Below are 22,325 nucleotides of genomic sequence, written 5' to 3'. Positions count from 1 at the left end.
CCTCCCATTAAATTACTAAGCATGCAAAAAAGATTCGATGATAGATCAGGCCTGAAATATTGGCTCAGTTTAATTTCACATTCCCAAAAAGAGGGTCAAACTCCATATCTCTCTCTCACACACAATTTACATTTCAATAACGGTAACCTCAAAACCCAGTAAGGGCACTGTTCATATTCCTAGCAGCTTGCTGCCGAGAGCAAAGAGGCAGATGATGTTCGAGAGATGAGCAATTATGCCAAGCCAATCAATACAATGAACTGCAAAGATTAATCCTCTACAATCCTTTTTCTTTTTCCCTATAGAAGCCTGCATTTAGACATTTCTTGCTGCTTTCACCCACACCTCTATCATCTTCTCATAAAATAACGAGAAAACATCAACAACTGAGAGCTTGTCCATTAGAACTTAATGTTCCTCTTCTTTTAAGAACATTCCCTTTTAAGAACATTTTGGACTGAGAGAGTAAAAAGGAAAGGGGAGGCATCATGTGTGGGACACAATGCCGGACGAGGTCCCTATGTGAGGTCACGTGTCCCTCACATTCACCCTAGGTGATGGAAATGATCAACTTTGTTTCACAGTGGGAGAAACAAGCTGAGAGAGAGGTCACGCAGGTCGTGCAGACACACACACATATACCAAACAGCAACTGGAAGCCAGACCCTCAGAAGAGGATTCCCTAATATGGAGGACGTCTCTAACAGAGGAGAATCTCCCAAACAAATCATCTGCTCCACAAATATTTGAAAGTCTTCTATATGCTGGACACCACCACCCACTGCATGACTTGTAAATAAACCAGAGGACCAATAAAGAGGCGAGACCCAGAAATACCTGTAATCTTGGGGGGTAGTAAGTGGGGGAGAGGGAAGGAAGATGGCTTGATGTATATACAGTATGTCTAACAAGGTGAAACAGAAAAATAAAATGCCGCAAACCTTCCTGGAGAGGGTGTCTGTATGTTGGGATGTATGTGTCAGCAGATAGGGCTACTCTGGCTCAAAACTCTTTTTAGTAGTAATACGTTTCTTACCCACACGAAGGGCTCTAGCACCCAACTCATCAGCCCAAGCGCCGTGAAATCATTTCAATTCTCTGCACCTCACCTCGGAGGCATCACTCCCCTCCTGTAAGCTCCCTTGGATCAATGTTTCATCCGCTACGTTCGGGTGACTCACTGATCCTTCTCCTTCATTCTTTTGGTCCAGGCTCACAGAATATTTCCTGCACCTTTATTCCATTATTGCCATTCTATTATTTTCCCCATCGTCTGTTTTCCACTTCCCGAGACATTAAAGAGAAACCCTCTCCTAAAGGGTTACACAAGCCAATTTCTTTCTCTTCACTTGCCAGGGCCCCTTTAATCATGAAACATCAGGAAAGACCTACAAACCCAAACCCCCCTTCTACTTTTACCAGTCCCGTGGAATCAAATATGGGTCTTTTTGTTTGCCTGCAGAATAGTACAGGGGGCCAGGGGGCCTGTGATTAAAAGACTGTAGCCGCTCAAGGACACAGCCAAAATGTTACATGCCTGACTTAACGACTGGCCACTAATTAAATGCAAAACAGCAGCATCAGTGCAAAATGGGACATTCAACACTATACTGGGTTTTTCTTTTTTTCTGCGCAGTGAACACCCCTGGTTTCCCCCACCCTCTTCCCACTGCATTTTCAAAGTGTTTGGGACCAGATGAGCGAGCAAGCAGGATGCCGTTAATCAACCTTCCTCATCTGTGTGTGTGCCGCTGCATTCAGAGAGAATTAACAACGGGCTGAGCTGAAAACAGGAGAACCAAGGTGCTGCTGGCTCCCATTCAAGTGCTCTGGGATTCCTGGCTGTCCCCTTAAGCCCCAAGAGCTCAACCTCACTTGTTCTTCTGTTAAAACCCTGAGAATTGGAAAGCCCTATGGAAACCCTCTCTGGGCTTCAAAAAACCGCTAGAGATTAACAAAATGAAAGGAAAGTGTTGTCAGGTGTTTTCCTCTGTGTGGATGTTAAAATGGATGTTAAACCACTTGTGGAGCTCACTTTGGAGGTTCAAGGTATTAACGCAGGCTGGCTGCTGGCGGAGGCATGATCAAAGGCAGTGGGGGAGGGAACCCTGCCCCCAAATATCTCCCCAGCCAGGTTATCCTACTAAAGATCAACTCTTGGGGTTATTAAGGAATTGTCTGTCCTAGAGGAGTTAATATGGGAAGGCTTTCAGCTGCCCATGCATTGAAACAGCCCTAATGACACACATGTTGAATAACAACAACCAAAATAAATAGCAATAAACACGATAGCTGATCCTAGCTAATGAAAACTTCCTGTGTGTCTAACCCGGTGAGCTGTATACACATCTCCCACATACTGCTCAGGTGATATTTTCTCCATTTTATGGACAAGGACACCTGAAAGGGTTGCACAGATAGTTACAACTGAAGCCAAGGTTTAAATCCAGGCAAGTGACACCAGAGCCCAGATTTCTAAAGACTGTCCAGTTCTGCCCCTGTCACACGTGGTGGCTAGGTGGGTTTGCAAAACATAGCTGGCCAACCAGGAAGAGAACAAGGGGCCTGCAGGACACAGCACGGCCAGTGGGGGCAGCAAAGAGCCCAGGAAGAGAGGGGGAGACGTGCTGGAAGGGACAGGGAAAAACTGGCCAAAAGGAAGCTTGGAGTCACACCCGGGTTCAAATTCCAGCTCAAGTTGTGAGCTGCTGGAGATCAACTTGCAATACTGTTCCTCACTTACCCTGTCTCTGGCACAGGGTCCGACACATGGTAGTTCCAACGTTTGGGGAAAAAAATCAGTGTAATTAATCTGATCAATGCTTGAAAGACTTTCTCAACGAGAGACAGATTGAGATGAGAAGACCAAAAGAGACAGAAATAAATTCAAGCTCTCTAAGTTACTAGCTGGTGACCCTGGTCAAATGCTTCATCACTCTGTTCCTTAGCTTCCTATAAAACACAGACAACAACCCTACTCACCCCAGCAAGAAGGGCTGATAAATCCAGTGGCGGCAGAATAGCATTTCACACAGTGTTAAGTGTGACTTAAGCGTTGTGTGTGTCAGTCACTAAGTTATGTCCAACTCTTTGTGACCCCATGGACTGCCAGGCCTCTCTGTCCATGGAATTCTCCAGGCAAGAATACTGAAATGGGTTGCCATTTCCTTCTCCAGGGGATCTTTTCAACCCAGGGATCGAACCCAAGTCTCTTGCATTGGCAGGCAGATTCTTTACCAATAGAGCCACCTGTGAAGCCTGAAAAAGAAAGCTGGGCTCGTCCAAAATAAGTAAGTCATGGGAATGTGATGTCCAACATGGTGACTAGAGCTAATTACACTGTGTTGCATTTTTGGAAATGCTGAGAGATTCAAACTTCAAAGATCTTATCATAAGAAAGTATCTGTACCCGTGTAGCAAGGGATGCATGGACAGTAAGGAGAATTGTGGGAATCAGTTTACAACATATACAAATACCCATTCATTATGTTGTACAACTGAATCTAGTGCAATATTATATATTGAAGGTGAAGTTGCTCAGTCATGTCTGACTCTTTGCGACCCCATGGACTGTAGCCTGCCAGGCTCCTCTGTCCATGGGATTTTCCAGGCAAGAATACTGGAGTGGGTTGCCATTTCCTTCTATAACTCTACTCAAAAACTTGGTACAGATTAGTTAAAGAAAATTTCTGTTATTTAATGTTAACTGTGTTTTACTTTTATAACAATTCTGCCAAGAAATAGCCCTGGTTCAAACAACCAGTCTGAAAAACATGAGTATATGCAACAGAAAGAAGTGTGTATGTCAACCAAAAACATGATGAGAGGTCACAGCAGCCTAAAGCATAGGCTAGAAGAAGCCTGTATGCTCAACACTAGAATGGATGAGTACAGTGATTTGTTCATACAACGAAACACTACACAGCAATAAAGAGCTACCACTACATGCAATAGCAGACATGAAGCGCACCAAACAATTCGGACAGGAAAGAATACAAGCTGTACATTTCTGTTCACACAAAGCTATAGAAGAGAGACAAATAAGCTCTGCTGGCAGAGGTGAACTAGAGGTCACCTAAGAGGGGCTGGGTATGGGTAGAAAGTGATACAAGGGACCCAACTGGGAGCTGGAATTCTGCAGTCTTTCTGAATACTGGTTTCATGAGAGTGTATGTATATGGTCAGGCCATTCAAGATGGCTGCTCTCTTGCTCTCTGTACATTTCCTGCTCCACCAGGCCTTGTTTCATTCACATGGCTATCCAACCCCCTGAATTATAGGGCTTCATCAGTAACTGCCTGCATGCTGCCCCTGCCCCGGCGGCTGGTTTCCCTGCTAACTAGTGAGCTAACCTGATGTCAATTCCCTCTATAAATGGTAGCCGCCTCCTCTTCAGTAGACTGCAGCCATGCCCTGCCTGCCATCTGCTGTCAATGATGGAGTGTCACTCCAGGACCTTCTGCTAAAGATCCCCTGTCCAATAAGCTACTGATGTCTCTGTCACTGTCTCTGGGCTCTTTCCTCAGGGGCTGGGCAACTACAAGGCTTGCAGGCCTGTGGGGTGCCACCCAGGAGTACATCTGTGCAAATTCACTAAGTTCTAATGGTTAAGCTTTGGGTACTTTATTAGAAGCAACACCTCAAGTTTTAAAAATTAAAAAGTACTAAGTCAGTATGGTATGTAATGTGATATTATGTTCCATTTTAGTAACTAATATTCAAACATGGATGCATTTAGACTGTATTTCATTACTATTACTGTTTAGATGAGAATGGACATGCCTGTTTAAATAAAAGTATGGGGAAATATGGTAAAACAAAACAAACCGCTCAAAGGCAGTATGCAAAAGACTGAAATTTGGAAATCACTAAACTACAAGCAGCACACACCTTAGCTAAAGAGGAAAGTCAAAAGAACCTTTATTCTAGCCTAGAATGAAAAAAACAAAGAAACTACACCCAGGAATCAAATCCAGCCCACTGTCTGTTTTTTAAAACCCCAAAACTAAGAATGGTTTTTTACGTTTTTAAATGGTTGAGGGAAATCTAAAGGGTAATATTTCTTGACATGTGAAAATCATATGAAATTCAAACTTCAACGTTCACAAATAGGATGTTACTGGAACATAGCCTTGCTCACTCATTTACATATTGTCTCTGGCTCTGTTCCTGCTGCAACAGCAGAGTTGAAAAGTTGTAACACAGACCACGTGACCCACAAAGCCTAAAATATTTACTATATGGCCATGTATAGAAAAAGTTGGTGGATCCTGGCTCTAGCAGCTAATTTCCATCTTTGCCACTGATGTTGCCCATAAAGTTACCTACTTTCCTAATCTTTCCTCACTCAGACGCTATTCTCGAACACCCAATATGATAAGATTCTTGGCACCAAATCCTGAGTTTATAAAGCCCACAGCGTGTGTCTAAACTCTAAGGTCTGATCCAATGACAGCTAGAGTATTATCAGAAGATCCTAGCCACAAAAGACAATGCAATCTCAACATATCAGGAGCTAATATTAGAAGCTAGTTTCTTGTGTAAGTGGCCATTTTTTTTTCAGAATGTTTACTCTGCCCTCAGGTTAGTTCTTAAAAACCAACCAACTCTAGAGACCTTTTTTCTTTTCAAGCCACTAGTGTATCTTCAAAGTATAAACATTTAACGGTGTTGTTGGAACAGCACCAATAGAAAATAACTGAGGTGCTAATTGGCTGATAAGAAAGAGTAACTGAGAAAGGGTGATGGAACATGAATTTTCCCACCTCTGAACTTTCAAAAGGCCTATTTCTTCCACATGGAATATCCTTTCTTCTAGCTCCACTGCAACTCAATTTCCCTCACTACACTGAAAGCTCACTGAATATGAAATCCATATTAAAATCAAGAATCACACCCACCACCTTATGCAAAATAAGCATGTGAGAAATACACGGAGAAAGGAGGAAACTTATAAAGTCCTATCCTCATTCAATAAATATTGAATTGATCAAGATACACTGAATGTATCTGCTCATGTCCTTTGATTTTAAGTGATTATCTCTCCATGTGTGAAAGCAGGAACTCTTTTATGACAGACAAGTTCAAAATCTACCAGGGTGAATTTGTCCTTTTGGAAACAGGGTAAATACCTTGCGATTGTGAAAAATTCTTTCTTGTGGAATGCTATTTATGAAAAGGTATGAGCTTTCTACTGCCTCTGTCTAATGTTAATCATTTATGAAATACCATGGCTCAGCAACTGGACTCATTTCAGGCAGTAAATACACATTTCCTGTCAAAATGCATCAAACGGGTAAGCCTTCAATTTATTTGAGAATGAGCTGTAACTAACTTCAATATGTGCAATTTGGAGAAGCCTCTGGTGGCCTTTAATAGCCTTGGCTGTTTTCTTCACTTCTTGCCCCCAAACCATGAGTTATCTCTGAGTGACTCTGCTAGAAATGGTTTTCAGGATCCACCTGTGTAGTATTCACTCCTTTCATTCCAAATCTGTTGCAGAGTGTAGCCTTCCCTTCAATGGGTTTTCGAGAACCAAAGCTAGGTCTACATATAACTTGAAAGGGTGTTCTGGATTTGCTGTTGTTCAGTCGCTAAGTCACGTCGGACTCTTTGTGACCCCATGGACTGTAGCCCTCCAGGCTCCTCCGTCCGTGGGGTTCTCCAGGCAGGAATACTGGAGTGTGTTGCCATTTCCCCCTTCAGGGGATCTTCCTGGATCTGGGAGCAAACCTGCATCTCATGCACGGCCAGGTGGATTCTTTACCACAGAGCCACCAGGGAAACCCATATTCTGGACTGACAGACTATAAACTCTTCTACCACATAATGAACTCATTCAGGGAAGTTCTAACCTCACTTGTCACTGCATTGCACTTGTATCATTTCATCTCACTGCATGTAACCATGACATTAAAAAGTCCAGGCTTGCTCCTTTATAAAAATTTCATCAAATGGTAGGCGGGCCAGGGCAGGTAGCTCAGCTCCACATAGCAGAGTCTCAGGCTACTTCCATTTTTCTCTTCAGCCCTCTGCCTTTCATTCTCAAAGTCACCTCACAGTCCAAGGTGGCTGCTGCAGGATCAACCATTACTTCACCTTCCAGGATTTAAGATATCCAAGAAGGGTTCCCTTCTCGATTTTAGGAACACACCCCAGAAACACCACCCAGTGTTTCTACATTTATTTCACACCATGAGAGAGGCTGTTAAAATCTGGTCTTGATTCCACACAGCAGGTGCCTGGCTAGAAATCAGGGTTCCATTATGAAGGGAGGTGGAAAAATATAGGCAAGTATCATCTCTTCCGTAAGCCTATATTATACATGTGCACTGTGTGTGGATGACCATCGAGGATCAAATAAATGAAAGAAATGAAGAGTCTCCAACATGCTGCCTTTCGTCACTTCAGGGAACCTCCCAGAAGACTGCATTTCAGCACCCTAGAAGGCAACATTCACCACTATCTGTATTTCTTCTCAGACTGGTCAGTGTCACATACTTCCTTATCCTGTTAACATAATAAAAAGATTTCAGGCATAAATAGTACCTCAATTGCACTCATCATGAGACCAAAGTATTTTACAGTTTAAACTTTTAGGGCTTTGCCTCCTGTGATATTTATAGATAAAACCATATGTATATGTATCTTACTGAACCCAAGAAAAGAACTAAAGCCCTCTACTGCTGACATACCCCTGTGTATCAATGTGAAAAAGACTAAGAGTTCAGAGAAACAATGGCATTTATGTAACATGGAATGAGATGGCAGAAACCTAAACTGAATTCAACACCTCTGAGTTTTCACTCCAATGCCCAGCCTTATGGAAGATCACTACAACTTGGCAGAAGGAACGTGGCCTCTGGCAGAACTACAGGAATAACAACAATGCATCTTGACACAGAGCTGCAGCTTTTCAAGATTTCCACATAATAACAACTGGAAACTCCCACCACTGCTTTATACAGGGCAGATCACTGTTGGTTCGAGTAGGTAAAAGACATAAGTACTCGAGGGAACATATGAGACTTGAAGGATGAGAAGAAGTCAATCAGGAAAGAAAAGGAAAACTAATAGAGGATGCACATTCCAAGGCAAGTACAGAGCCACTGAAGAAGTAATAAGTTTAGTGCATTCTAGGGAAAAGATGGGATGGCCAGTGTCATTACTGGAAAGCAAGCAAGGGGGCAAGGACTCAGACGAGATCAGACAGAAAATCAAGACATTGGTAATCATCATGTTTCGCCACTACCTCTAATACAACTTTGGCTTTTCCTGCAAACAAATGCATTTTCAACATGGGACTCTTATCTAAAATCTGTCTGTCTCTATCACCCCCACTCAATCTACTTCAGAAACTATCTTCCAAGAGAAGGAAAAGAAGGTATTGTTTTGATGGCAAAGTATGCCTAGTTTTAAAATACATAAACATTCCAGAAGCATAAAACATCATTTGCTTTAACACAAGGTTTTCCATAAATTTCCTTTAACATTGGTTTGTGTATTTTTAAAAATAAGACGTACATACAAATTCACAGTCCTACCTCTCATACTGAGAGTAAGCCTTTAAAATAACCCTCTGCAAGAAAAGAGTTCCCAGCCCCTGTTACAGTATTTACATCTAGTAGGCCCTCAATTTCACTGGTTCCTTTAGCTGTGACATGCAAGGACCACTGCTTCAACCAGTTAGAGGAAAAGGAAAAAAAAATTTTTTTGTATCTTGACATCCATCAACTGACATTTTCAAGGGCAAGAGAGCTGCAGCGCCCAAGGAGCTGTCCGAGGTGCTTAAGGTTAATGGCTGTATTTACATAGCCATCAATTCACTTTACAAAGAACTGCCCCAACAGAACTGCGCAGCTCCCACCAGGCAGCCCAACCGCGTAGAGCAGACAAGTCTCTAAACGAGGGGGAAAAGTGCCCAATAAATCTTAACAGCACCATCTTGCTTTCATTAGATTATTTATCTCTTTATTTTCAGTTAACATGTCTTAACCCTCTTGTTTAACAAAACAGACTACATTTCCACCTCTGCATGAGTCACTTTCTAAAACATTCTGGCACTGAAAAGTAAAACAGTAACTGTACTCCCTGGATGGTGAGTACCTCCCACTTGTAACTGTCTAAAATGTGTCTCTAAACAGATGTGGCTATTTCAATTTAAAGTTAAATTTAAATGAAGGAAAATTTAAAATTCAGATTCTTGGTCACAATAGCTACATTTCAAGTGCTCAGTGGTCACTTAGTGGCTACAAGAACTGAAAGCATGGATTTTAAAACACTCTTCCTCATCACAGAAACTTCTATTGGAAATTAAAAAGACTGTTCATCTAGAAAGTCCAGGACCTGACTTCTTCTGGAGTTTGTACATCTTGATTCCAAGAGAACACAATAATGAATGGTGCGTTCTGCATCCCCACATTTTCCAGATGCATTCTTAAGCAACTTGATGCTCTAAAACATATCCTCTGATCCAGCAATTCCACTTCCACTCCAGAAAATCACGTACACATGGCTACAAAGAGATGTATAATTATGAGAGGGCTTTCAACAGTAAACACTGGGTCTCGGTGTCAGGTACAAATTTGCTCAACGATATTCTCATAATACTCACTGTAATAGAAAAAAATGGGGAAAATATGAATGCCTGTCTGTACTAGAATGGCTAGTTAAAATGCAGTAGATTCATAAGTAAACATTAATGGCATTTAAATAAATGGACAAGTGGCTTCCCTGGTAGTCCAGTGATTGAGAATCTACCTTGCAATGCCAAGGAATGCCAAATGGATCCCCATTCCAGGAAGATCCCACATACCATGGGACAGCTAAGCCCATGAGCCTCAACTACTGAGCCCCTAGAGCCCATGCTCCACAACAAGAGAAGCCACTGCAATGAGAAGCCTGTGCACTACAACTCTCCAGCTCTCTCCGCAGCTCGAGTGCAGCAAAGAAGACCTAGAACAGCCAAAAATAAAATTTTAAGAAGCAAATTAAGAAATGGACAAGCACTATGAATGTATCAACATAGGTAGACCTGGAAGACAACAGTAAGTGAAAGACCCAAATTATTATATGTTACTCTTTAAGCAAAATAAAAAATAAACAATCACACACATATGATATTTTTAAAAACACAATGTAAATAACATAAATACAGCAGATTACTATATTTTGATGTTTCTGTGTTTTAAACTTTAAATCAAATTAAATGCCAGGTAGGCCTCTTACTTCTGTTGATCAGTGAGCATTGACAAATCAACTTAAAATGGCTACAGAGTCTTCTGAGACGTGATCAGTACATTCTTTCTCTTCACATTTGGATAGAGCATACTAAATATTATAAATATGTGCAGAAAAATATAAGCCAAACTCTTTATAAAATTTGGGGAGTGAAGAATAGAAGGGGGTTAGAGAGATAATTAAATGTAATCTGTACCTTTCATCCAAATTGTGAAAGAAGTAAGTCAAGGCTGTATATTGTCACCCTCCTTATTTAACTTATATGCAAAGTACATCATGCAAAATTCCAGGCTGGATGAAGCACAAGTTGGAATCAAGATTGCCAGGAGAAATACCAATAACCTCAGAAACGCAGATGACACCAACCTTAAGGAAGAAAGTGAAAAACTAAAAAGCCTCTTGATGAAAGTGAAAGAGGAGAGTGAAAAAGCTGACTTAAAAGTCAACATTCAAAAAGCTAAGATCATGGCATCCAGTCCCATCGCTCCATGGCAAAAAGATGGAAAAACAATGGAAACAGTGACAGACTATTTTCTTGGGCTTCAAAATCACTGCAGATGGTGACTGCAGCCATGAAATTAAAAGACACTTGCTCCTTTGAAGAAATGCTATGACCAACCTAGACAGCATATTACATAGCAGAGACATTACTTCGCCAACAAAGGTCTGGCTAGTCAAAGCTATGGTTTATCCAGTGGTCATGTATGGATGTGAGAGTTGGATTATCAAGAAAGCTGAGCATCAAGAACTGATGCTTCTGAACTGTGGTGCCAGAGAAGACTCTTGAGAGTCGCTTGGACTGCAAGGAGATCCAACCAGTCCATCCTAAAGGAAATCAGTCCTGAATATTCATTGGAAGGACTGATGCTAAAGCTGAAACGCTGATACTTTGGCCACCTGATGTGAAGAACTGACTCATTGGAAAAGACCCTGATGCTGGGAAAGATTGAAGGCGGGAGGAGAAGGGGATGACAGAGGATGAGATGGTTGGATGGCATTACCGACTGGATAGACGTGAGTTTGAACAAGCTCCAGGAATTGGTGATAGACAGGGAAGCCTGGCGTGCTGCAGTCCATGCAATCACAAAGAGTTGGACATGACTGAGTGACTGAACTGAACTGAACCTTTCATTTTATTCTAATTTTGCTTTTACTGTTTTAGAACTTGTGAGTTAACCAGCGGGACTCCCACAAGGTCGCTATGATCCTGCATTACAACTGATGTCACCCTTGTCCATGAGATTCAACGCTAGCAGTTATAACACTGACCAACCAGCCATTCTCAGCCAGCAGAGAATATAGTCTACATGCACCAGGCTCTACAGTAAACCAAATGCCATGTTTCTTTCCTAAGTGGATATTTGTTCTTTAAAAAAAAAAAAAAATCAGGTAATTTTGTTGTTTGGATGCTTCTGCCATTTAATCTTCCATGTAAGCTACCTTCCGTCATGCCCTCAGCTGCCTTTCAGCTTGGAAGCCTCATCTTCTAACTGTCTGGAGTTGAGTGCTGGAGGGGACGAAGGGCACAGTGGCAGGCAGCCAAGGAGGAGAGCCATAGCATCTTGACAGTTGGGCAGAGATGACCAGAGTAAAAACCAGTCAAAGGGACAACAGTGACTGATGGGTCCCAAGAAAATGTTAGTACAAACCTAGCCACATGCACTGTGCCACAGCCTCCAAGAAACCAACGCCACTCCACAAACTAGCTATGCAATTAAAACACAGCTCTGGAGACAGAGGAGATTCAATGACCTTGATCCCCTCTTCTTGGTGGTTGCCAGTTCTTCCCTTCCTGCCAACAGCCACAAGTTTCTGTAAGTTGAGCTATCTCTGAAAAAAAAAAAAACTCATAAAACCCCAATTAAAAAAAAAAAAAGACTGAAGATTTACTAAAAATCAACATCCTCTTATTTGTCTTTTATTCAGAAGAGACTTCAGTTTGCAAACTTCACGTTTTTTTTTTTTTAACAGTGCAAGACAAAAGTCAAATCCACCAAAAGCTTTTCACTTCAGCAAACACAGGAGATAATTTATTCCTGCAAGTGGTAGGAGAACACAAGAAGCCAGGCATCTGTGCAAAAACTTTCCATATCCCCTCAAGTCCCATAACTCCATCTCTATCTCCGTCTTCTGGTCCTGACTGAACCTTCAATTATCCCCAGAATGGATGAAATCTTAAATCCACATCAGCTTTTAACATCTGCTGAGTCTTAACTATACAGAGACGAAATTCATGTATGTCACCTGCCAACAGGATTACAATTTAAATCAGGCTCAAAAGTATATGTACTTAGAAGCCACATTTTTCCCTAGTCAATACAGACATCAGTCCAATGACAGAAAGAGCCAATATGCATGTTATGTGCTCCACAAAACAAAATTTCCTCACCATCCATTTAAACAATGGATTCTTGTGGGAAGGTGGTTTAGGGGTTTAGGATAGGGGGATACGTGCACCCGTGGCTGATTCATGTTGAGGCATGGCAAAAACCACCACAATATTGTAAAGTAACTATCCTCCAATTAAAATCAATTAATTAATTTTAAGAAAAGTTCTCAGCCACAGAAAATGCATCTTATGCTCTAGAGGAAAATTACAGACATAATCAACATGAGTTTCTCACCTATAACACCTATCTAACCAACATCTAATTTGTATTTTGGGCCCAGGAATTTAAATTCATCTCCAGAATCATTCTATTTAGACAAACATCAATGTATTACAAAACATAAAACCTACCACCTAATAACACAGTCCCTTTTCTAAAAATTTTCATATTAAAAATTTTAAATCAAAAGATGAGCTATAAAAAGAAGTGTTAAGTCAAGTATGGTCTGAGGGGCTCTATGGGGACTTGTCAGAAGTGAACATTATCAGGCTCCAGCCCAGACTCCCTGAACCAGCACATGGGAATCTGTATTTTAACGAAGTCCTCCAGGTGATTCTTTGGCCACCTGATGCAAAGAGCTGACTCATTGGAAAAGACCCTGATGCTGGGAAAGATTGAGGGCAGGAGGAGAAGGAGACGACAGAGGATGAGATGGTTGGATGGCATCACCAACTTGATGAATATGAGTCTGGGTGGACTCCAGGAGTTGGTGATGGAGAGGGAGGCCTGGTGTGCTGCAGTTCATGGGGTCGCAAAGAGTCGGACACGACTGAGCAACTGAACTGAACTGTATACCAGGTGATTCTTAAGCATTGGTCCAAGTAATAATATTAAGAACTGCAATCATACCAGAATGGGGGGTATCACCAAGCAAGAGTGATAATATGAAACACACTTTTTAAAAATCCAAGATTTGCAGAGGACAACAAATTTAAAAACTATAATCAGTATGAACCCAATATTCATCTTCCCTTGTCACTTACTTCTCAGTAAACGAAGGCAGTGCAACTCATATATGGATCTAGTCAACCGCTTATAAGTTCATGTCTATTTATGCTATGGTTCAGAAATATTTGAACTACACACATCTGATTTAGGATTCCAGAAGGATTCACCCCCACCCCCACCCCCAGATGGAGGTTTATTTCTAGGCCTTTAGAATCAAATTAGAATATCCCTTCAGATACCTATTTGTGCAGACTTTAATTTCAAGTATATTTAAATGTCTTTGCATCTTGCTTTGGCTCATCACATCAAGCCAGGCTGCTTACGCTGTGTGATCACAATAATGAATAAACATGGGGTGCTTATAAAGGACACGGGTACCACAAAACTGATCAATTGTTAATTCTCTAAAGTGACTATACGTGCTTTCTTTTGCAGTCACTTCATTAAGCTGTGCTTTTGGGGCGGGGGGGGAAATGCCCAAGTCCTCTGCCCACTGTCCCTGTATAGTAAAAATACGGTAATCACTCAGAGCCAGCTTAAGGATTACTTGATCATTTCCTTGTACTGTCTTAACCCACTACCACCCCCCACCTCCAGCAAGGAATGAAATTGGCATGGCATTTTAAAAACATGGGCTGCACAGTTACTAACCGCCAGAGGACTGGAAGCAACACCACTATTTGCAGCCAAAATAACCACGGTGTGTATTTACTGCCCCCTGGTTATTCTGATCAAAGATCAATTTCTCAATGAGCATCTGACCCACGCCTCAATCAAACTCCTCCGTGTGGCAGGATGAGGACCTTCACAGCTTCTCTTTGGAATCAGCGTGTTTGTTACTCCGTTCTTAGCCGCCCCCACCTCCCATCCCTGGCCCCATGCAGGAGCAGTCCAGCCAATCTTTCCTCGGTTGGAAGAATGGATACTCTAGTGGGAGGACTGGCTCCACTGTCCTGCCTGGGTTCAAAGCATGGCTCTTTCACAAGCCACCAGTGTGGCTTCCTGCCAACATGCCTTACTTTTCCCATGCACAGGATGGGGATGATGACTATGGCTACCTTGGAGGGCCTGGTGTGTGCGGCGGGAGGTGGGGGGGGGGGGTACTGGTGTACGGGAATTAAATGAGATAGTGCATCAAAATTCTCAGAGCAGTAAAAGGATACATTCTCTATGGAAAACAGGATGGCAGGTCTTCAAAAAATTTAAAATAGAGTTACTATATGACCTAGGCATTCCACTTCTGAGTATTTACCCGAAAGAAAGGAAAGCAAAGATTCCAACAGATATGTGTACACCCAGGTGCATAACTCTTTTATTCACAATAACCAAAAGGTGGACACTACCCAAGCGTCCCTAGATGGATGAATAGGTAAACAAAATGTAGTGTATATACACAGGAGAATAGTATCCAAACTTAAAAAGTCAGGAAGTTCTGACACACACTACAGCACGTGTGAACCTTGAAGACATCATGCTAAGTAAACTGAGGCAGTCACAGAAGGACATTGTAGGATTCTAGAGTAGCTCTATTTGTAAAGATACAAAACAGAATGGTAACTTCCAGGGGCTGGAGGGAGGGGAAATGCAGAGATGCTGTTTACTGAGTACAGAGTTTCAGTTTTCCAAGATGAACAGAGTTCTGAGGAGGGATGGCGGTGATGGCTGCTCAACAATGTGAATGGACTTACACATTTCAAAGCATACAGTTCAATGATATTAAATAGGTAAACTTCTACTATTTGTATTTTAACACAATTCTTGCAAATGCTTGGTGCAGTAGCCAGCAATACCCTTATTTAACAAATGATAGTCATTGTTGCTACTATCATTTTTAAAAAGGTCAACAAAGAAAATAGTTCAAACATCCCTTAATGTAAATGTGGCAAATACCAGCAGAAACTAGTGAAAGAGACATTTACTATCAAATGTTCAACTCCATGTAAATGTTTCCTTGCACACACCTAGTACATCACTCTTATCCCTATGTGCCCTTATTGGGGATGTTTAAATATTAACCTGCTAGTTTCCCAAACTTCCTTAGCCAAGCATCACCCCCAGACTTTGAGGTGGGAATTCAGCACACATGGAGAATGAGGGGTACCAGGGGACAGACTCACAGTCGTCCTCCAGCTTGGCTAATGGAGCTCTACGCTCCTGAGCTGACCCAACAGTCTGCAAAGAGCAGGACAGAACACAAAAAAGATAGGAGTTTTATCCTGGGAGGACTGAGTCCCTGGTAACCAATTTTATGGCTCTTTTGATTTGAGTCTGTGGATGTGTCCGTGAGAGAGAGAGAGAGAAGGAATTAATCCAGGAATACAGATGAAGAAAGCTGTGGGTCTCTGATGTGAAGCCCAGTTGCATAATCAGTTCTGAAAGCAGAGAAAAGGTAACAGATGTTTACATTACAATCTGGCTGCTTCTGGAAGAGCTGCCAAATGATTTAAATAGTAACGAAGATGGCAAGATCACCAGGCCCCAATGACTTGTTGTCCCCACTGATACATTCAGAGAATTCACCCCAATAATATTTTCTTCAGATGGCCCCAATTAAACACCTCTTTGGAGATGTTTATATATATATGTGTGTATATATACATATATATGTATATATATGTGTGTATATATACACACACACATACATACATATATATATACACACACACACACATTTTTTTTTTGCTTTCAAGGTACTTTAAATCTCAAACTAGACATCAGGAAAAAAAAAAAAGGGTAGAACTCAAGGACTTATTCTAATATTAATATCATGAAACTTGCTGCCTTTGGCAAAAAGGAATGCATTTTTAAATGAATTTTTAAATAGAATAAGATACAGCCATGAAAAAGAATGGCATACATACAGAATCAGCTCTTTTCACTGATTCATCATCCTTCTGAGAATGGCTGCAAAGCACACACGGGTCCCCTACAATCGTGTGTAAAACCATCACAGTGCATGGAGGTCTCCACTGTTGGGCAAATCGCCCAACCACATGCCTATCAGGCTCCTTCCCCAGCAGTGGATTCACCAAGGACCCTCCAGGAGCCCTTTGCCAAGTAAACAAACCAGGACACAATTTATATGAGGGATGACCCCATTTATCTAAAGTGATTTGGTCTAAATGTCTGTATGTGGAGAAAAGCAGGAGGAGGGAATTGGAAATACATTTACTGCAGTATGAAAAGGAACTATTTCAATGGCAGAATTGGGTTTCTTTTTCTTTCCATTTTATACCCTTCTACAGTATGTAAATTTTCTACTCCAAACATGTATTATCTTTATAAATGTATTAGAGAGAAACACAGAGAGAACTGTACAAATCGGAAGCCTAGAGTGATTAAAAGAAACCTGGGTTTGCATTTAGAGATCTAGGTTCCCTGCCAGAAACAGTGAGCTGGGGACACTGAATAAGCCATTTCAAGACGCTGGGCCCAGAAAATTGTACTTCAGCAGGGTTTCTCAACCCCAGCACTCTTGACACTTTGGGCTAGAGTGTTCTCTGCTGCAGAGGCCATGCTGTGCATTATAGGATGCTGAGCAGTATCCGTGGCCTCTACTTACTAGAGACCCACATAACCCCACCCCAGTATGGAACACCAAAGACGACTCCAGACATAGCCAAATGTCCCTGAGGGGGCAAAACTGCCCCCCAGTTGAGAACCACAGCCCTAGATGATTTCAGTTTCTTCCTTGCTGGAAAACTTCCTTGATTATCTGAGGAGCTGTGTCTACAGTCTGAGGTTTTAGGTGACGGACAAGGAAGTACCTTTGTTATAACAAGGACATGCCAATATTTTAATGATTCATTAAAGCACAGGATAATATGAAATTGAATAAAAGAATAAAACCATAAATTTTCAGAGAAAACTTTAGGATACACAACACAGATGTAAAACTAAGAGAATTCAAGCAGACATAATTAATGGTCATCAAAAAACTAATCATAAAAGCAATGCTAGTTTTTGACAGTTCCACTTTTAGTTAAGACAACTGAAATGTCGCAGAAATGTTTGACCAGTATCTAGTTTGGAATGAATTTACAGTGCTAACAAAGCCAACATAGACTATTTTTTCTGCAATGCGTATTTTTATTTTAAAAGAATCCCACTGTTCTCTCTTTAAAAGAAATATAAACATATCTTCCTATCTTTCTAAAAGGGATCATGCTACTCTTCTGCACTAACAATACTATGAACAATCTCTTAAAATGAAACAAATTAGCCACATCTTTACTATCTTTCTAAATACACCATATTCCTTTTATTTGGCATTGTATTAACAAGAATTCCCTAACATCTGACACTACTGTATTTCTGAACGAAAATTATTTATGCTCATGCTAATAACTTGCTAGTGTATGATCCTGACATCTTTTGAATTAAAAAGAATGCCAAGGAAAGAGTCAATGTGGTTTTACATGAATGACTCTTTGAAAATCAGTAGTTCATCCATACAGAGAAAGGCATTTATTAACCCTATACCTAGTACACACTAAGTGTTCAACAAAGGTAAGATGCCATTATCAATATACATGATCACACTTAAAAAAGAATATTATTCCAAATTATTGGTTTGGCTGCACAGCAACTAGAAAGCACAAAGTATGAAGGAAGAGATTATCACACAATAAATAAATGTTCTGAGTTCTTAGACCTGAAGTGATGCTTCAGCATCGTTTTATCATCCTTGTCTTTCCCTGTGCTCAGGGTCCAAATAGGTCCAAACAGGACCTCAGATAGGTCCAAACTGAGTCACCTTACCCACTCCTCCACCACCATCATCTCTCAGCTAAATGTCTCTTTTATAATTACAATATTAAGCTACCAGGAAGTGACCCAAGCTAACTGCTGCATACAGTTACCAAATCTCTGAGTTGCGTTCAACGCGCGTTCAACAAACTTAACGTTGCAACTAAGACTCAATAATGGAAGAAGTGGAAGTGGTCCTCCCTCCAAGGAGACAGCTAAAATGTGGGTCCCCGCACATTACTAAAGCCATTCCCTGCAGCTTTTCACCAGAAAGCACAGTGGGCTAGGAGTAAGGATTCGGGAGTTCTAAGCCCACAATGGATCCAAGTCACAACATCTCCCACTTTTGATCTTCTGGAAAACAGAACTCTGAGATACTTTACAGGTTCAAAATCCTGCTTGCCTTTGAATCTCCCCTTAAACCACACTGCACAGTTAAATTTATGTTAAAAACAAAACCCAAGAACCCTCTTAACTGACTTTATGGAGGAAAGTAGATTTAACTTGAATGGCTACTGCAAAGCAGAAAGAGTTACTTTTATTTTTTCAGTAGATATTAAAAACATGGGAAGTCAAAGTTAATTTTACGCTGTGAGCAGCGGGTTGCCAGAATTCACAAAGTGAGTTGGCTATTATTGTAAAACCAAACTCCACACACCCATTCAAGCCTATATAAGCAAGGGCTGCCTAGGAAGAGTCTGAGCTCTTTCTAATAGTGTTTTCGAAACAAATGATCATGAAGTCATTAAGGTAGCCAAAATTGTTTCACCAACCCCTTCGTAGACATCTTTTTCTACTGCCTGTCCCCCTACCCTCAATCCTGAATCTGTTTGACAAATTAGAATAAAGAACACTGTTTGCTCTCCCAGTCATTTATGATTGACTTCAAGATTTGTAGGTACACTGGTAATCCTAGCAGATTCATACACAACACCTGATGAAAAGTATACATGTATGCAAACAAGTGAGTCCATCACCTAGATGTTCCACCTATTTCAAAGAAAAAAAAAAAAATCAAAAGGTTAGTCCATTTACTATGATGTCTCTCCATCAGTTAAAAAAAAAAAAAAAAAAAAAAAAAAAAAAACAAAGCCAAAATGCAGGGTGAAAAATTTCCAAAGAAGAAAGCAAATGGGGGAAAATGTACTTATGCAAATTCTAAAGAGATCTATAAAACTGCAATCTGAGAATTTTATTATTAAGCTAAGCTTCTTAGTGTACAAATCCCCAAAACTCTCCAACTGGGCAGCTAATTGAGAGGAAGAACCAAAGAACTTCCCTCTTTTTCTGATTCATCACAGGCAATATAGAAACCCTTGCTGAATATGATAATGTGACTTTTGTCAATGCATGTTCAAATCAGATAGCGGATTGGCTGGTGATGATGTCATACCCAAGGGTCAATCTCCATTGAATGCAGTTTTAATACCATATACACAAACACATCATTTACATAACAAAGTATTATTTTAAGTGTACCAACAAATGAACTGTGCAGATAATAAAAGCAGCTAATAGAGAAAGGCTATGTGCCACTGAAAAGTAGGTATGGGGACAAAGAATCTCTGTGTCTGTGTGTGACTAAATGGAACTAGGTCATCAAACAAAACACATTTCTAAAAGGAGTCAAAAAATGAATATTGAAATTTAAGTGACTCATAAAATTCTAGAACCAGATATATGGAAAAGTTGCCTCAAGTGAAAAAAATATTCAGTGATCAAGTTGAGATATTTGTAGGGTTTTTGTGTGCATGTTTGTGGGAGAAGAAAAAAAAATTAGCCATTCAAAAATAAGTGAACTGGCAGTCACTGCTTATCTGGTAAGAGCAATTTTCTTATCTTTTAACAGAGAAAACTGGCCACATCAAATCATGACTTACAACCTTGTAATACATTTCAAAGTGTCAAAGGGGAGTTAAGATGGTAAAGAGGAAAGAGAACAAAGTCATCTAAAGCTGAAAAATGAGACAGAAGAACTGAGGAAGAAAATCTTGAAATCCATTTTTCGAACATGAGAATATTGATCAGGAAATGCCTACACAGATAAAGAAAGCTTTTTGCACAAATGAGCAATGTCCACTCACACGGTCAGTTTGGGAGGACATAAGTCATCATTAGTCATAATGATTCTGAAAACTGCTCTCATACCGCCTTATTAAGATCTGTATTTCCAATCCAAAGGCAATGCTGGGCGTACACACTGATTCACAACCACAAACAGCAGAAATGCTCCTCATTGTAAAAACCCACAGTGAGCTGTTGAAGAATTCTACAAGTCACACATCTGTCCTCAAATGACTGAGTGCAAAACACAGATTACATCAGGAAATGGATGTTCTTAAATTATTTTAGCCTTTTTCTGTTTCCTTTGAAACCCGGGTCCTCCCTGAACAGGACTCAGGCACACAAACTCATTGTCCCTCAGCAAGTGGCCTGGAAGGAGGGCAAGTCTGACCAGGAACCCAAACCATCATCGTGGACCAATTTGGGCATCTGGGTCTGCAGGTACGGGCTTCAGGTTGTTGAATCCCCAGACCACGGATATTACAGAAAGAATCAGACCACGGCTTTGAACGTCTCCGTTCCCACGCTCCAGGGTCACTTGTCACATCGCATCAACCTAGGGACGGCGGTTGAAAAGTTAAAGAGGAACCGAGGACACGGATACAGACGCTTCCTTAAGGGGGTCCTAAAATCCTGTGTGGGGGGTGAGCACAGGGGTAGGTTTCAGCGAATAACCATGAACTCGTGTATACACATCTGGCTGAGGAGTTGCTTCATAGCTTAGCTAAGGTTCTCACGGGGGTCCGTGGAAATCCCAAACGTTAAATGACGCTGATTCAGGCGGAAAACGCACCAGTAGCACCGTGTCTGGCCTGGGTTGTCTCCCTAGGAGCGGGTTATCGGGCTTTCCACTTCATCGTCCCCCGAGAAAGAGAACATGGCTTAAGGTTAAAGATGCCCTCCCTTCCAGGGGCTGACTGACAGAGCAAAGGAAGCAACCGCGGACGAAACTGAAAAAGACGGGAAGAAATTCAAGCGCGCCGGCTTGGTGGACAAATGCTAGATACCTGACGTGGGAAGGGACGGTGCTTCTAGACCCGCTACGCTTCTCCCCTTGAGTGGGAAGCTTCGCGCTCACAGCTGCAAGTTGCGCCCCGGATCACGCAGCATCCTCCCAGCAAGAGCCGGACAAACAGGAGATCAGCTGTAGGCTAACCCGCTCTCTCCTTCAGGCTCCTATAAAGATACCTCCTCAGACCTAAGGACTTCTTCAAAACAAGGACTCGCGGCCACTTCGCCCTCTGCCTCTACATGCCAATCCATCAAGTGACCTCGCAGCCATTCACGGAGCACCCTCGGGATCTCTGAGGGACAGACACAAACCCTGAAGTTGGAAGCTTGCCACACACACACCCCGCTTCTTAGCGCCACTTCCAACTTCGGGGTGCACGGCAGCCTCCTCACAGGAGGTCACTCCCGCAGTCCAGAGCGCCAGGATGAGCGGGAGGAGGCAGCTGCTGCCCCGGAGACAAACCGTGAGCAAACGGTCCCAAGTCACCCCAAGCCCATCTTCCCGCCTCCCCCTTGCCCTTTCAACCTTCCTCACTCAGCTAAAGCCGGCAGCCAAGTCTGAAACTGCGCGTGCAGAGCGACACACCAATTTCCCTCCGCACCCAAGCCAGAGGACGCTCACCGTGCCGCCTCCCCGCAGACATCCCCACAGAGGCCCATCACCTCCGCAGGCTCGCTTTGAAAGGAAACTCCCAAGTCTCTCCGAAGACAAGTCCGAAACTGCATCTGGAGAACAAACGTCTGCGGAGGCAGCAGCTGCGACTCCACTCCTGGGGTCTGGCCACAGCCTCGGTGCGCCCCGTCCAGGGCGGCGCGCGGCCAGCAGTGCAGCAGAGCCAGGCTAGCTAGCCCACGGGGAGGGGCAGGGCCGCCGCGGGTCACGGTGATTGGCCAGGCCGGTTGGCTGCCCCCGTCCCCGCCCCG

The 22,325-nt window shown here is 42.1% G+C and overlaps 1 protein-coding gene across 1 annotated transcript in view; it reads right to left on the bottom strand.

The window, feature by feature from the left end:
- TAFA4 (TAFA chemokine like family member 4) overlaps nucleotides 1-22,195 on the bottom strand; it is a 168,769-nt gene extending 146,574 nt beyond the window's left edge. Inside the window, exon 1 of the mRNA XM_065935290.1 lies at nucleotides 22,024-22,195. The gene's annotated coding sequence lies outside the window, so the exon portion shown is untranslated. The remainder of the gene's footprint in view (nucleotides 1-22,023) is intronic.
- Nucleotides 22,196-22,325: the final 130 nt, after the last annotated feature.

Source organism: Muntiacus reevesi, chromosome 4 (genome assembly GCF_963930625.1).
Source record: "Muntiacus reevesi chromosome 4, mMunRee1.1, whole genome shotgun sequence".
In the NCBI taxonomy this organism is placed as follows: Eukaryota; Metazoa; Chordata; class Mammalia; order Artiodactyla; family Cervidae; genus Muntiacus; species Muntiacus reevesi.
This window is presented reverse-complemented; position numbering and strand designations above follow the sequence as displayed.